The sequence below is a fragment of the Gossypium arboreum genome, chromosome 1, assembly GCF_025698485.1.
Source record: "Gossypium arboreum isolate Shixiya-1 chromosome 1, ASM2569848v2, whole genome shotgun sequence".
Classification (NCBI taxonomy): Eukaryota; Viridiplantae; Streptophyta; class Magnoliopsida; order Malvales; family Malvaceae; genus Gossypium; species Gossypium arboreum.
In genome coordinates this window covers 111,611,702-111,627,741 of record NC_069070.1, presented here as the reverse complement: position 1 = coordinate 111,627,741, position 16,040 = coordinate 111,611,702, and the positions used below count along the sequence as shown (strand labels likewise).

General features: G+C 39.5%; 1 non-coding gene across 1 annotated transcript; it reads left to right on the top strand.

Moving 5' to 3' along the window:
- The first annotated feature begins 10,997 nt into the window (after positions 1 to 10,997).
- LOC128281556 (small nucleolar RNA R71) lies at positions 10,998 to 11,103 on the top strand. The gene has a single exon (XR_008271787.1). It is a non-coding gene; the product is annotated as a small nucleolar RNA R71 (small nucleolar RNA).
- The last annotated feature ends 4,937 nt before the right edge of the window (positions 11,104 to 16,040 follow it).

Below are 16,040 nucleotides of genomic sequence, written 5' to 3'. Positions count from 1 at the left end.
CAAGTCGACACTACACCTTGCTGCTCCTCCACTAAATAAACCACAAAAATATTAAAAGAAGACCCCATAAGGCCTATACCCACATTCGGCCACCTCCCTAAACTAGAGGGGTTTCAGCTTTTGGCCAAAAGTTACTCTAGGAATTGTTTAGAGTTCGAGTACTTACCACAGTCTTACTCCTCTTGAATCCGGATGCCTAAAAGGTAAAGGAATTGAACGCCAACAATTGAAAAGGAAGGAAAAGGTTGCTGGTCACAAAGAATCGGCACCCCCTATCTTCATTGATTTCGGCTTTTGTGGTATTTCGGCAGAAGTAGAGATTAAGGAAAGAAATAATAAATGAGTAAAGGAAAGTAATGGGCTGGTTTTTGAAAAAGAAAAGGGAGAAAAGATGAGAGGAAAGATAGTAGATTCAACTAGGGAAGAAGAAAGAAGAGAAAAACTAAAACAAAAGAGAAAATGACACAGCTAAGACCCTAATGCCGAAATTGCTAACCTAATACCCCTCTGCCGAAATCCCCTCTCTAATCCCTTCAAATCGACTAGGCTCTATCCCTTTCTCAAATCCTTAAAATCTCTCCCCTTATCCCTCCTTAATCCATGCATCTTGACTATTTTAAACTCTCTCCCATAGAGTTCCATCCAGCTTTAAACTCTAGCATGCACAAGCATAAAAATAATATTACCTTTGCTATTCCAGGGAATCGAACCCAAGTCTTCCTCTATGCTCCACACGCCACTTTTTTTGGATCTTAGTGGCGTCACCCTTGCCACTTTACCAAGGCTCTTTTTTGTGATACACTTTACCCACAACTTTATATAAGGGCACCTCGCCAGAACCCCTAACTCCTAAGTCCAAAATTTTTAAAAAATTCTACCGGGTTTTGGCCAACTCATGGGCCTTCCATAAGCCCATTTATATACCCAAATTATGAATTCCATAATCACATACCAAATTTTAGAAACTTCCTTAAAATATCAAGAATTACGAAAAACCCGAAAATCAGGATGTTACAACTCTACCTTCCTTAAAGAAATTTCGGCCTCGAAATTTACCTGATCCAAACAGTTAAATGGTATCACGACGCATTGCCTCTTCGGTCTCCCAAGTAGCTTCTTCCTTGCCATGGTTCCTCCAAAGTACCTTCACTAACGGGACTGACCTCCTTCTCAACACCTTGACATCGTGATCAAGTATTTGCACCGGTTCCTCTTCAAAGGTCAAATCCAACCGTACCTCGATTTCTGTAACTGGCACGATATGAGTTGGGACAGAACGATATCGCATTAGCATGGACACATGGAAAACATCGTGAATACGATCCGGTTTTGAGGTAACTCTAGGCGATAGGCCACCGCCCTATCCGCTAATGATTGATAAGGCCCAATAAACCGTGGGCTCAACTTACCCTTCTTACCAAATCTCAAAATCTTCTTCCAAGGCGAAACTTTCAAAAAGACCATGTCCCCTACCGCATATTCAATATCCTTACGCTTCAGATCGGCATAAGACTTTTGTCGATCCGCGCCTCTTTAAGCGATTCTTGATCACCTTAATCTTGTCTTGATTCGCTACCAACTCTGGTCCAAGTATTTGCCTTTCCCCAATTACGCCCAACAAGTAGGCTAACGACACCTTTGCCCATATAGTGCCTCATATGGAGCCATCTGAATACTTGCTTGGTAACTGTTGTTATACGCGAACTCCGCCAATGGCAAATGGTCCTCCCAGCTGCCTCTAAACTCAATAGCACAACCCCTCAACATATCCTCTAAAATCTGAGTAACCCTCTCTGACTGCCCATCCGACTGAGGGTGAAAAGCCGTACTGAAATCCAATCGCGTTCCCAATGCCTCATGCAACTTCTGCCAAAACCGAGATGTAAACCTTGGGTCTCGGTCTGAAATTATCAATGCTGGCACCCCATGCAACCGTACTATTTTCGCCACATACAATTTGACCAACTTCTGAAGTGAGTAATCGATTCGGACAGGTATGAAATGAACAGATTTCGTGAGTCTATCCACAATCACCCAAACTGAATCCTTCTTAGAAGGTGTCAATGGCAATCCACTTACAAAGTCTATAGTTACCCTTTCCCACTTCCAAAGTGGTATCTTTACCAGCTGTAACAATCCCGAAGGTAGTTGATGCTCGGCCTTCACTTGTTGACATGTCAAACATCTTCCTACAAATTCAGTCACTTCTCGCTTAAGCCCAGGCCACCAATATTACTCTCGCAAGTCGCGATACAACTTACTCCCTCCTGGATGCATAGCACAAGGTCCATTATGTGCCTCTTTGAAAATCATCAATCTCAAATCGGAGTTCTTCAGCATACATATTCTCCCTCGAAAACAAAGAACTCCCTCACTATTTAACCCAAAGTCCGGATTCTCCCCCTTCTCAACTTGCTGAAACCGAGAAACCAACGACTCGTCCTCCAACTGTTACTTATTAATCTGTTCTACCCAAGTCGGTCTCACTTGTAACTCTGCCAACAAACCTCCGTCGTCATACAAACTTAGACGAGCAAACATCGCCTTTAATTCCGCCACAGCCCTTCGACTTAGCGCATCAGCCACGACATTCGCTTTCCCTGGATGGTACTCAATCGAACAGTCATAGTCCTTTAACAACTTTATCCACCTTTGCTGCCTAAGATTCAGCTCCTTTTGAGTCAGCAAGTACTTAAGACTCTTGTGATCCGTATAGATGATACATTTCTCTCTATATAGGTAATGCCTCCATATCTTATGTGCAAAGATTACCGTTGCCAATTCCAAGTCATGAGTAAGGTAGTTCACCTTGTGCGGCTTAAGCTGTCATGAACATAAGCGACCACTTTACCCTCTTGCATCAACACGCATCCCAAACCTATATGTGACGCATCGCTGTACACAGTGAAATCCTTACCAGACTCTGGCTGAATCAACACTGGCGCTTCCGTCAAAACCTTCTTCAACCTCTCAAAAGCCTCTTGCTGCTTATTTGTCCAAACAAAATGTGCTCCCTTCCTTATAAGTTTCGTTAACGGTGCTGCCAACACAAAATATCCTTCCACGAATCTCTGATAATAACTTGCCAACCCCAGAAAACTTCGAATCTCTGTTACCGACTTCGGTAGCTTCCATTCCAGAATTGCTTCAATCTTTCGAGGGTCCACCTTGATCCCCTCGGCAGACATAACATGCCCCAAGAAGGTAACTTCCTTCAGCCAAAACTCGCACTTACTAAACTTTGTATAAAGTTGCTTCTCCCTTAGCACTTGCAACACTACACGAAGATGCTCATCATGCTTCTCTTCTGTTTTCGAATACACCAAGATATCATCAATAAAAACGACTACGAATCTATCCAAGTATGGTTGGAACACCCGATTCATCAAATCCATGAATGCCGAGTCCAAAAGGCATTACCAGAAACTCGTAATGACCGTATCGAGTCCTGAACACCGTCTTATAAATATCCCCTTCTTTAACTCTTAATTGATGATATCCCGACCGAAGGTCGATCTTAGAAAACACCGAGGCTCCTTTCAATTGGTCGAACAGATCATCAATTCTTGGTAACGGGTACTTGTTCTTGATTGTCAGTTTATTCAACTGCCGATAGTCAATACACATTCGCATGGTCCCATCTTTCTTCTTCTGAACAAGATCTGAGATTCTTACGGGAAACACTTGGTCTTATAAACCCTCTATCCAAAAGCTCTTGAATCTGAGCTTTCAATTCTACCAACTCCTTTGGTGCCATCCGATAAGCCGCAATAGACACAGGAGCTGTTCCAGGTAGTAAGTCGATTCCAAACTCGACTTCTCTGTTCGGGGGTAATCTAGGAAGTTCATCTGGGAATACATCCTGAAATTCCTTAATAGTCCTAACCGACTCTACCGTTATCTCCTCAAGTCCCGTTTGACTTACAAGGGCCAAGTCGCCTCACAACCTTCCGAATCAACTTCTCGGCTCTTAACACCAAAAACATTGGACAAATAATCCTTCGTCCCCTATGACCATTATCTCCTCATCTTGATTCAGTAGTACCATCTTCTTTGCGGCACAATCCAACGTTGCCTTGTGCTTAGCTAACCAGTCCATGCCCAAGATAAGATCAAAATCCCCAAAGGGCAGCTCCATCAAGTCTCCTTAAAAAAATTTATCTTGTGTCACTAACGGTACTACCCTAAAAAGTTTATCTACCCTAACCGAATGTCTCAATGGGCTTATCACCGATACCCCACTCACAGTCTCCTCAGGAAGCACATCCAAAGCCCCAGATACATCACAAGCAACATACGAGTGAGTGGAACCCACATCAATCAAAGTAGTGTAAGGCATGCTATGAATGAAGAACGTACCAGTTATAACATCAGGAGCGTCACCCTCCTCACGATGTCGTGCAGCATAAACCAACGCCGGTTGTCGAGCTTCAGCGTGTCCAACACCTCTGCCAGGTGCCCCACGTCCTCGTCCATTACCATTTCTACCTCTACCTTGCCCACGACCCCTCTGTGGTGGTGGTCCTCCTCGTCGTGGTTGGACATCCCTTTGCTCTACAGCTAGCTCCTGAGCTATCCTCCGAGGACACTCTCTGAACTTATGCTCCTTAGACCCACATCGAAAATATGCTCCAGTTCGTTTTCAGCACTCCCCCATATGCACCTTACCACAGTCCTTGCAAGCCTGCGGTCTATAAGTATTTACTGGAACTGCTCGAACCGGTTCCTCCATCCTTGCTCTTTTAACATTTCGATTCGTGGCACTTGAGGGTCTAAAATCCCTCTTAAATCTGGGTTGATCCTTCTCACGATTCTGTCGCTCAGTTAGCTTCACCTCCTCGGCTATCTTAGCCTTCTCTACCAATGCAGCAAAACCACGCTCCCTCTGTGGAGCTATCAATATCCTAAGCTCATCGCGGAGACCATCCTCAAATCGGACACTGTACTCATATTCAGTTGCCACTATCCCACTAGCATATCGACTCAGCCTCAAAAATTCTGCCTCACACTCTGCTGCAGTCTTATCACCCTAAGTCAGATTCAAGAATTCCTTCCGACGAGCATCCACATAGCTTGCCCCAACATACCTCCCTTTAAAAGCAGTTTTGAACAATTCCCAAGTTACTTGCTCAATTGGGGTACTCTCCCTTACGGTGATCCACCATCGGTATGCCTCATCACGTAGCAGCGACAGAGTTCCTTTCAGCTTTTACTCCACTGAGCAGTCTAGATCGTCCATGATCCGTTCTGTTGCCTCTAGCCAATATTCTGCCACATTTGGGGCTACTCTAGATACACCCCTAAATACTTACGCCTGTTGGCCGGAGTCGCTCGATATAGACCCCTATTCATTGTCCCAAGACTAGCTCCAAGAACTTTTTCTAATACCCTTAACATGGCTTGGGACAAAGCGTCATCCCCCGCAGCCCGATCATAGGACCCATTCTCCGTTGCTGGTGGCACAGATGCCTCCTCAGCTGGCCTATGCCCTGAGGATGAAGATTCAGCTTGCACCCTTCCGCGACCACATCCGCGGCCTCGTCCACGAACTCCTCTTGTACTCATATCGACTTATCTGATTTACGAATTTTATGAAATTAGTATAATGTTCCACTGTTTATTAAGAAAAATGTCTTATGGAAATGTAACAGTTCAAGAATTGTTTTCGTATCGTCGTAGTCTAGCTACAGTCTCATTTCTACCGTTTCACAGTTTAACCCTATCTACAGCATCATAGTAGAGTCTCAGCACTATTCATAATATCATATCATTATCATATATCGTAAAGAAAATATACTTACAGACTTGGTACCGGGGATTCAGTGCGCCACTTCTTTCTCCAATCCATTTAGAACTTGAAAACCATGTTTTTGATCATCAAAAATAGAAATTTGAAAACTTTGATTTGAAAACTCCCTTTATATTGAACTCTAGATTTAAAACAAAAAACTGGTACCTTTTTAACATATATTCTCCGCAAAACATCTTTAAAATGAACTTTTCAAAAACCATTTCCAAAAATACCCTTCTTAGGCCTAAACTTTCAAAAAATTTTCAGACCCAATCCACAGCCGAGTTGTTGCAACCTGGCTCTGCTACCACTAAATGTAACACCCAAAACCCAGCCTAGACGTTATGGCCGAATCTGACGTGCCACGTTGGAGTTGAAAACCCACGTTCCATTTTAGTGTTTTAAAAACCATATATTTTGTTGAGTTAACAAAGTGTATGGAAGCTGGGCACCAGGTAGGTATCCGAGACAGAGGAGGTGAGCCTTGAAGGCTGCTTAAGTACCAAGCTATTTGATTGGATCCAATCCTAGACATGCCCACAACCATAGCCACACTTTGTTATATCGAGTTTAAATTTGTTTAAGTAGACGTCTTTGATAAATCGATTAATCGTGGTGTTGAGATATTTTGAAAACAAGTATCCTTTTGAAAACACGTCCTAAGTCTAGCCCATTTGAACAATTATCAACCAGGTTTGAAGTTATTAAAATAAAATAATCCGAGAAGAAATAAAAGAAAAGTTAAAAATGGCCTTATTACAACCCAAAATAAATAATAATTAAAGGAAATTAAATGAAAACCAACGCTTATCTAAAGGTCCAAAAGCGATCACCGTGGGCCACTGAATCCCTCCGGCCCAAGTCCCCACATCAAGGCTCACTGCAAGGTTAAGGAAAGGGGTGAGTTTGGAAACTCATGTGCAACAAGCCCTTTCGAGCCCAAAACAATAATGACTTTTTGGGTCTAAGCCCAAATCCAATCTCAAACATGTCTTGGGCCATAGCCCTTTTCATATTTCATATTTCATAACACTGGGCCGAAGCCTTTTCAAATTTCATATTACTGGGCCGAAGCCTTTACTATAAACGGTATGGCTCATAAGCCCATTTCAATATCACATATAATGTCAATGAAATAATGCAAGCCTATTTGGGGAGACTACTCAACCACCATCCGCTACTCTCCACCCGTACCAACCAACACACCATGTGGGGATTAACTCGACCCACCCCGCCATAACTCTCTACTGGCAGCTTAGCTGCTTTATCATATAACTGGAGGCCTAGCCTCTTTTAATAACTGGGGCAAAAGCCCTTTTTATAACTGGGGAATAAGCCCTTTAATAACTGGGGCGTAAGCCCTTTTGATAACTAGGGCATAAGCCCTTTAATAACTGGGGCATAAGCCCTTTTTCACTTCCTCCATTCATATAAAAACCCAACCCAATGCATTTATGAATACATCATGTGCATATCATACATATCATGTGCATATCATACATGTCATGTGCATATCATACATACCATGTTTATCAAAATCCCATGTATTAAAATCATGCATAAACCCTAGGGGTATAATGGTCATTTTTACCTAGGGGCAAAACGGTCATTTTCATGTTATAAGGGTAATCTTGAAATTTTACCAAAAATTAGGGTTTCCATGTTCATTAACGGTTACTAACAATTCATAGGTGCAAACAGTGATTCTGGCCCATTTTTTAGCGAAATCGAGTTATTGGGCCTAAAACCCCTAATGGGCCCTACTTAGCCGATTTTGTCATCTAGGCCCATTTAGCCTATATCCATAACAGTATTAATAGTCTTAACATGCAATTTAATAGATTTTCATTTTCTACCAATTTTTCCCAAATTGGCCCGAAAGCCTATTGGGCCCTATCACAGCCCCTCGAGGCCCATCTTACCGTGAATGCCAAAAATCACGATCTTACCGTTTCCAATGTTCCTAATCATCATATCACCGAATCTAACTAATGAGTATTCGCTTGCTCACAAATCCTCGAAATGCCAGAATTTCGGCATTTCGGCTTTTCGGCATTTATCGCTTTAAGCTATGAAAAAGGGTTCGTTACACACCTGTTTGGCGATATTCCTCGACGAGATCTCCTACACAATTTCTCCTATAATCCATCGTTAATAATCAGCTTCCCATAATTGAACCAAACCAAAAATCATCTAATACTAATACTTACACATTCGGCCACCATCCATAATGGCCTTAGGAATCTTACCTTTGTCGTGATTGATGACTAGGTCTAGCCACTCCGGTGATCCAAGCTACTCCAATTCGACACTACACCTTGCTGATCCTCCACTAAATAAACCACAAAAATATTAAAAGAAGACCCCATAAGGCCTATACCCACATTCGGCCACCTCCCTAAACTAGAGGGGTTTCGGCTTTTGGCCAAAAGTTACTCTAGGAATTGTTTAGAGTTCGAGTACTTACCACAGTCTTACTCCTCTTGAATCCGGATGCCTAAAAGGTAAATGAATTAAACGCCAATAATTGAAAGGGAAGGAAAAGGTTGCTGGTCACAAAGAATCGGCACCCCCTATCTTCACTGATTTCGGCTTTTGCGGTATTTCGGCAGAAGTAGAGATTAAGGAAAGAAATAATAAATGAGTAGAGGAAAGTAATGGGCTGGTTTTTGAAAAAGAAAAGGAAGAAAAGATGAGAGGAAAGATGGTAGATTCGGCTAGGGAAGAAGAAAGAAGAAAAACTAAAACAAAGAGAAAGCAGCACAACTAAGACCCTAATGCCGAAATTGCTAACCTAATACCCCTCTGCCGAAATCCCTCTCTAATCCCTTCAAATCGGCTAGGCTCTATCCCTTTCTCAAATCCCTAAAATCTCTCCCCTTATCCCTCCTTAATCCATGCATCTTGACTATTTTAAACTCTCTCTCATAGAGTTCCATCCAGCTTTAAACTCTAGTATGCACAAGTATAAAAATAACATTACCTTTGCCATTCCAGGGAATCGAACCCAGGTCTTCCTCTATGCTCCACACGCCACTTTTTTTGGAGCTTAGTGACATCCCCCTTGCCACTTTACCAAGGCTCTTTTTGTGATACACTTTACCCACAACTTTATATAAGGGCACCTCGCCAGAACCCCTAACTCCTAAGTCCAAAATTTTTAAAAAATTCTACCGGGTTTTGGCCAACTCATGGGCCTTCCATAAGCCCATTTATATACCCAAATTATGAATTCCATAATCACATATCAAATTGTAGAAACTTACTTAAAATATCAAGAATCGCGAAAAACCCGAAAATCAGGATGTTACATGTTTACCTTAAAAGTGCCGAACTTGGGATGACTCACCTCCACTGTACCGAATGGAAAAATACTAAGTACCGTAAGAGGGATTTCCTCATTTGGTGTGGTAGTGACAATGTGAGGATCAATAGTATCTAGTAAGAATGTATCGCCGACCTGAAGTTGATTAGGAGAGGTATCGGGCTTGTGTTTGGGTAGTTTCGGTTTAACTTGTGTTCTTGATTTGTGTTCTCGCAATTCGTCTAGCTCCTCTTTTTGTAGTCTTCGTTCTTCATGGACGTCTTTGTTCTCTTCATGATAGTAGCGCACTGTCTCTGTTGTCTTTGTTCGAGGAAGTTCCTGCAAGGGCGATTGAATATTAGTTTTATCATCGACAATTTTTATAGCATTATCTTGAGTCTTAGAGGTTTTGACTGAGTCGCATGCTTGGGGTGTTACTGTATGAAGCGTTAGCTCTCCTGTGCCTACATTAATAATGGTTCTGGCAGTTGCTAAAAACGGTCATCCTAAAATTAGAGGTACCTCGTTATCCTCTTCCATATCTAAGACAACAAAGTCCACTGGGTAAATACATTTATCAATTTTAACGAGAACGTCTTCAATAATACCCTTAGGAAATCTAACTGTTTTGTCAGCCAATTGTATGCTCATCCTAGTCTGTTTGGGTTTACCGAGACCTAGTCATTTAAACATTTTATATGGCACAACATTTATACTTGCCCCTAGATCAGCTAAAGCATTATTCACAGATAGACTACCAATTAAACAAGGAATTGTAAAACTCCCTGGATCTTTCAATTTGTTAGGTAGCTCATTTTTTAGAATAGCTGAGCAGACTGCATTGAGTTCCACATGTGATGTAGCGTCTAATTTCCTTTTATTTCTCAGAAGTTATTTTAAGAATTTTGCTGAGTTGGGCATCTGCGAAAGAACTTTAATAAAGGGTAAGTTAATATGTAATTTCTTTAAGAGTTTGACAAACTTACCGAATTGTTCTTCTGTTCTGTGTTTCGTCATCGCTTTAGGATATGGCACACGAGGTTCATGATTTGTACTTACCTGTTTGGGATCATTATTGTTTACCTCTTCTCGTCCTTTATTCATCGTGTTGTCTTACTGTAATTCTGGTTCAGGTGCAATGAATCCTTCCTTATCTTGAGTGCTAATTGCATTGAGGTGTTCTCTCGGATTAGGTTCAGTATTACTTGGTAGGCTACCTTGTGGTCACTCGCAGATTAGTTTGGACAGCTGGCCTATCTGAGTTTCTAATCCTTGGATCAGTGCTCGTTGATTCTTAAGTGCTGTCTCGGTATTTTAGAAACGGGTTTCTGACACCGAGATGAATTTAGAAAGCATCTCTTCAAGGTTTGGTTTCTTCTCTTGTTGATAAGGTGGCTGTTGAAAACCCTGAGGATTTTGTGGCTTTGAATTTCCATGACCTCCCCAGGAAATATTTGGGTGGTTCCTCCAACCTGCATTATAAGTATTACTGTATGGGTTATTTTGAGATCTAAAGTTATTATTACCCATATAGTTGACTTGTTCCTATTCGGTTGTGGGATTGAAGGATTGATATTCTGTATGCACACCTCATCTGCTTGAGTCACACCTTATTACTGGATGTACCTGCGTAGAGCCAAGAAAACTATCAATCTTTTTATTGAGAAGTTCTACCTGATTAGAGAGCATGGTGACTGAATCGATGTTATAGACGCCGGCTATTTTCGTTGGCTTTGTCCTTTTAACTTGCCATTTATAGTTATTTAGTGACATCTCCTCTATAAATTCATAGGCATTTTTTGGTGTTTTATTGTTGATGGTTCCGCCAGCAGCTGTGTCAATCATTTGTCTTGTCGAGAGATTCACACCATTGTAGATGTTTGAACTTGCAGCCAAAGTGGTAACCCATGGTGGGGGCACCTTCTCAGTAACTCCTTGTATCTCTCCCATGCATCGTAAAGTGTTTCTAAATCCATCTGCACAAAGAAGAGATATCATTACACAATTTAGCCGTTTTAGCCGGTGAAAAATACAGTCATTTGTTCCCAAGTAATGATAGACCCTCGTGGTAATGAGTTCAACCACTGTTTAGCTTTGTTTCTCAGTGAAAAGAGAAATAACCGAAAATGAATGGAATCATCAGAAACGCCATTGATTTTGAATGTATCGCAAAATTCAAGAAAATTCACCAAGTGCGTGTTGGGATCCTCATCCTGCAAACTATCAAACTGAACAAACTACTGTATCATCTGAATTGTGTTAGGTTTTAGTTCGAAATTATTCGCAGCAATAGCAGGTCTAACTATACTAGACTCAGTTCCTGTTAAAGAAGGTTTAGCATAATCATACATAGTACGTGGAGTAGGATTTTGATTAGCTGTAATTGCAGGAGGCAGCTAATTGCTTGGATTTTCGGCCATCTCTTTGGTTGGGGTTTGAGTATCATTTTCTCCCTCGTTCTCCATGTAGCGTAAACTACGCCTTATTTCTCTTTGATTTTTGTGAATTGTGTGATCGATTTCTTCGTCAAAGTGTAATGGTCCTGACGGGTTTCTTCTAGTCATAAACTATAAAAACCTGCCAAGAGAGAAAAAGTAAATTAATAAATAATAAAATAAAATAAAATAAAATTGCAAGAATAATAAATGACTAAAGTAATAAAAAATTAGTGTTCCTAATATTTCAGTTCCCCGGCAACAGTGCCAAAAACTTGATCGCGTGATTCGTAACAAGTAATAAATATTTATAATGAAGATCAAACCTAGACTAACTATTATCATGACGAAAAGGCAAGCGCACCTATCAAACAATAGTATAGTAATGGCAAGACTGGGATATCGTACCCAAAAGAACCAAAAGTACTAGTAATAACTATCTTTTTATTATCTAACCTAGAAATAAAAGGGTTTGTTTATTAAACTAATTATCTAAACTAATTAAAGCAAAGAGAAAATTTGGAAAAAGACTTGAAGAGAAGCAATTGATAAAGACGACACCCAAGGAGGAATCCACCTAGATTTCACTTGTTATCTGACTCTGAACCAGACGATTTATTCACTTGACTTGGTCCGTAGAGATCCCTAAGTTAAGTTATTATCCCTATTCAAGACTAATAACGTCTAATCCCTAGATTGAATAACCGAGACTTTTCTTTAATTAACACTCTAGGGTTGCATTAACTCGATCTGTGGATCCCCTTATTAGGTTTCACCCTAATTCGATAAAATCTCATAACCCCATTTCTAGGCGTTCGATTAACTCTGCTTAATTATGCCAAAGCTACTCTTAGGCAGGGTCTATTCCTCCTCTGCATAAGCACATCAAATCATGAATTAATACCCGGAATATTAACTCAAGCATTAAGAACACATAATTAAGAACAAATCAAGTATTTATCATACAGTTCAGATAATAATAACAAGATCCATCATAGGTTTTATCCCCCTTAGGTATCTAAGGGGTTTAGTTCATAATAAAATAAAAGTACATCTTAAAAGTATGAAAATAATAAAACATAAAGAAAACTCTAAAACCCCTGAAGGAATTCTGAGACAGATCTTCAGTCTTGGAGTAGCTCCAGCTTTTGAGATGGATCCTCTGGCTTTCTTCAAGTAATTCCTGGCGTGTGGTACTGTATTCCAGAAAAGTTTTGAAAAGTGCGGCCTCCTTCTAGGTCATACTTAGGGTGTTTATATAGGCTTTGGATTGGCTTTCTTCCTCCCTAAGTATCTTTTTCCGTGTAAAATACAATTTTTTGAAAAAGGGACACGCCTGTGTGCCACGACCACGTGACGTGATTACCATGCCGTGTTCGATCTGTTGAATTGCACACGGCCGTGTGGGCTCAATGACCAAACAATGTGAATCGTGAAAACCTTGGTCGACACCCTCAAAGGCCACGGGCGTGTGAGATGCTCGTGTGGCAAGGCTTAGGCCATGTCATCTTCTAGATTTGGTCCGTTTTGTCCCTTTTTAGCTCGTTTTTGGCTCCTTTCGACTCTTTGTGCTCTCCTGAGTACAAAACATGATATAACCGGATTAAGAGCACCAAAATCCACAAATCTAGTAATAAACATCCATAAATATGCTAAGTATTTAGGGCATAGATATGTATAATTTGGCGTTTATCACACATTTTATGGATGATTTTTCCTTAAAATTGGTGAATTCGATGCTTCAAATGCCTTAATTTCATATTTTATACTTAGGTAAGCATAGGAGAGTGAAAGGAATGAGAAACGGGCCAAAAACGAAGAAAATAGGCTAATGTATGAAATCAACACGTCCTGGACCTCTTCACACGGGCAGACCACACGGTCGTGTCAATTTGGCAGAATCGAAGCACAACTTACACGGGTTAGCCACACACCCGTTCCTATTTAACAGGCTTGACCACAGCTTGAAGTAATCGCACACGGACGTGTCATACGGGTGTGTCCCTGTCAAGCCCAAATTGAGTCTAATTCAGAAAAGGCCAATTTTTAGGGTTCTTAGGTATTCTAAAGCCTATAAATACACCCTAAAGGAGGAGGAAAAGGGACACACAAGGAAGGAAGCAATGAACTGCTCAAGAAAAGTCGATTGATCCATCTCAGAAGCCGGATTCATCATCAAGACTGAAGATCTCCCTTCAATTTCCCTTCAGGGTTTTGGGTTTTTCTTTATGTTTTGTATTCATTATTCTTCTGAGATGTTTACCTTTTTAGTTATGAACTAAAACCCCTAAATACCTAAGGGGAATGAAACCTAAGATAGATCTTGTTATTATTAACTGAATTGTATGATAAATCTTTGAATTGTTCTTAATTATGTGTTCTTAATTCTTGTCTTGATATTCCAGGATATTGATTCAAGTTAAGCTCTTATTCAGAGGAGGAATAGACCCTGTCTAAGAGTACATTTGTCATAATTAAGTGGAGTTCATTGTGCGCCTAGAGATAGGGTGACAATATTTTGCCGGATTAGGGTGAAACCTAATAAGGGGATCCATAGATCGAGTTGATGCAACCCTAGGGAGTTAATTAGAAAGAGATTTCAATTATTCAACCTAGGGTTAGACGTTGTTAGTCTCGAGAGGGATAATAATATAACTTAGGGATTTCTACGGATCAAGTCAAATGAATAAATCGTCCCATTCAGAGTCAAATAACAAGTGAAGTCTAGGTGGATTTTTCCTTAGGTATTGTCTTAATTCAATCGTTTTTCCAAAAGTAATTCCCAATTCTATTTTCTGTGAATTCTTAGTTTAGTTAATTAGTTAGTTAAAACAAACCCCATTATTCTTAGGCTAGATAATAAAAAGACAGTCATTACTAGTACTTTTAGTTCCTTTGGGTTCGACAATCCGGTCTTTGCTAAAGCTATACTACTATTCGATAGGTACACTTGCCTTCATCGTGATAATAGTTAGTTTCAAGAACGATTCATTATAAATATTTAAAACCTGTCACGAATATCACATATCATGAATTAATTCAAACAATATGATATGAAAATGGATGAAATGATTGTTGTATCCTCCATAATTGACAAACTTCCTCCATCTTGGAAAGACTTTAAAAGAAGTCTAAAACATAAGAAAGAGGAAATATCTCTTGAGGCTTTGGCAAATCATCTTCATATTGAAGAAGAATAAAAAAAGAAAGATCAGAATCTAAATTCTAAAAATCCCAAAGTGCATGTTACAGATGAAGTACAGACTACTAAACCATTCAAAAGAAAGTTCAAACATACTGATAGAGCACCTAAGTTCAAAAAGAAACAAAATGGCTCATGCTATCATTGTGGTAAGCCGGGAAATTTCAAGAATGAATGTCGATTTTTAAAGAAGAAATCATCTTCTAAGGCTGATAATAATGAAAAGTTCGTTGCAATGGTATCTGAAATTAATATGGCACAAGATGATAATACATGGTGGATTGATACAGGAGCAACCAAACATGTGTGTAAAGACAAAAGCATGTTCACAAAGTTCACATAATATGAAAATGAAAATTTCTTGTACATGAGAAATTCTTCCACCGAGCAATCAAAGACTAAGGGTCTGTTGAATTACAATTCACTTCTGGAAAGGTTTTAACCTTAAATGATGTATATTATGTACCAGAAGTTAGAAAGAATTTAGTGTCTAGAAGTCTGTTGAATAAGTTTGGTTTCAAACTTGTTTTTGAGGTAGATAAGTTTATTTTGTCTAAGGGAGGAATTTTTGTAGGGAAAGGGTATTTGTATGAGAGTATGTTCAAACTGAATATTATTAATAAGAATAAAAATATTATTTTTGCTTATATGGTTGAATCTTTTTGTTTATGGCATTATAGATTAGGTCATTTGAATTATAGAAAATTGAATGACATGTATAAGTTAGATTTAATTCTTGTTTTTAATAATAATATTAACAATGCGATACATGTATGTTGACTAAAATTATAAGAAACCCTTTCCCTAAGGTTAAAAGAAAAACAAAATTGCTTGATTTGATACATATTGATTTATGTGACATGCATAATACTCCTACATTAGGTGGAAAGAAATATTTTGCTACTTTTATTGATAATTGTTCTAGATATTGTTATAAATATTTATGGCATTCAAAAGATGAAGCGCTTAATTAATTTAAAGTTTATAAATCTAAAGTTGAACTTCAATCTGAATTATTTATCAAGTGCTTAAGATCAGATAAAGGTGGAAAATACTATAATCCAAGTTATTTTGAATCCACTAGGATTGTCCATCAAGTTTCAACCCCTTACACACCACAATAAAATGGTGTAGCTGAAAGGAAAAATAGTTTTGACTGAAATGGTAAATTCAGTGTTATCATATTTAGGTCTTGGACAAGGTTTTTGGGGAGAAGCTGTTCTAACAGCTTCTCATATATTGAATAAAGTTCCTAATAAGGAAACTAAAATAACGCCCTATGAACAATGGAAGAAAAGGAAACTAAAC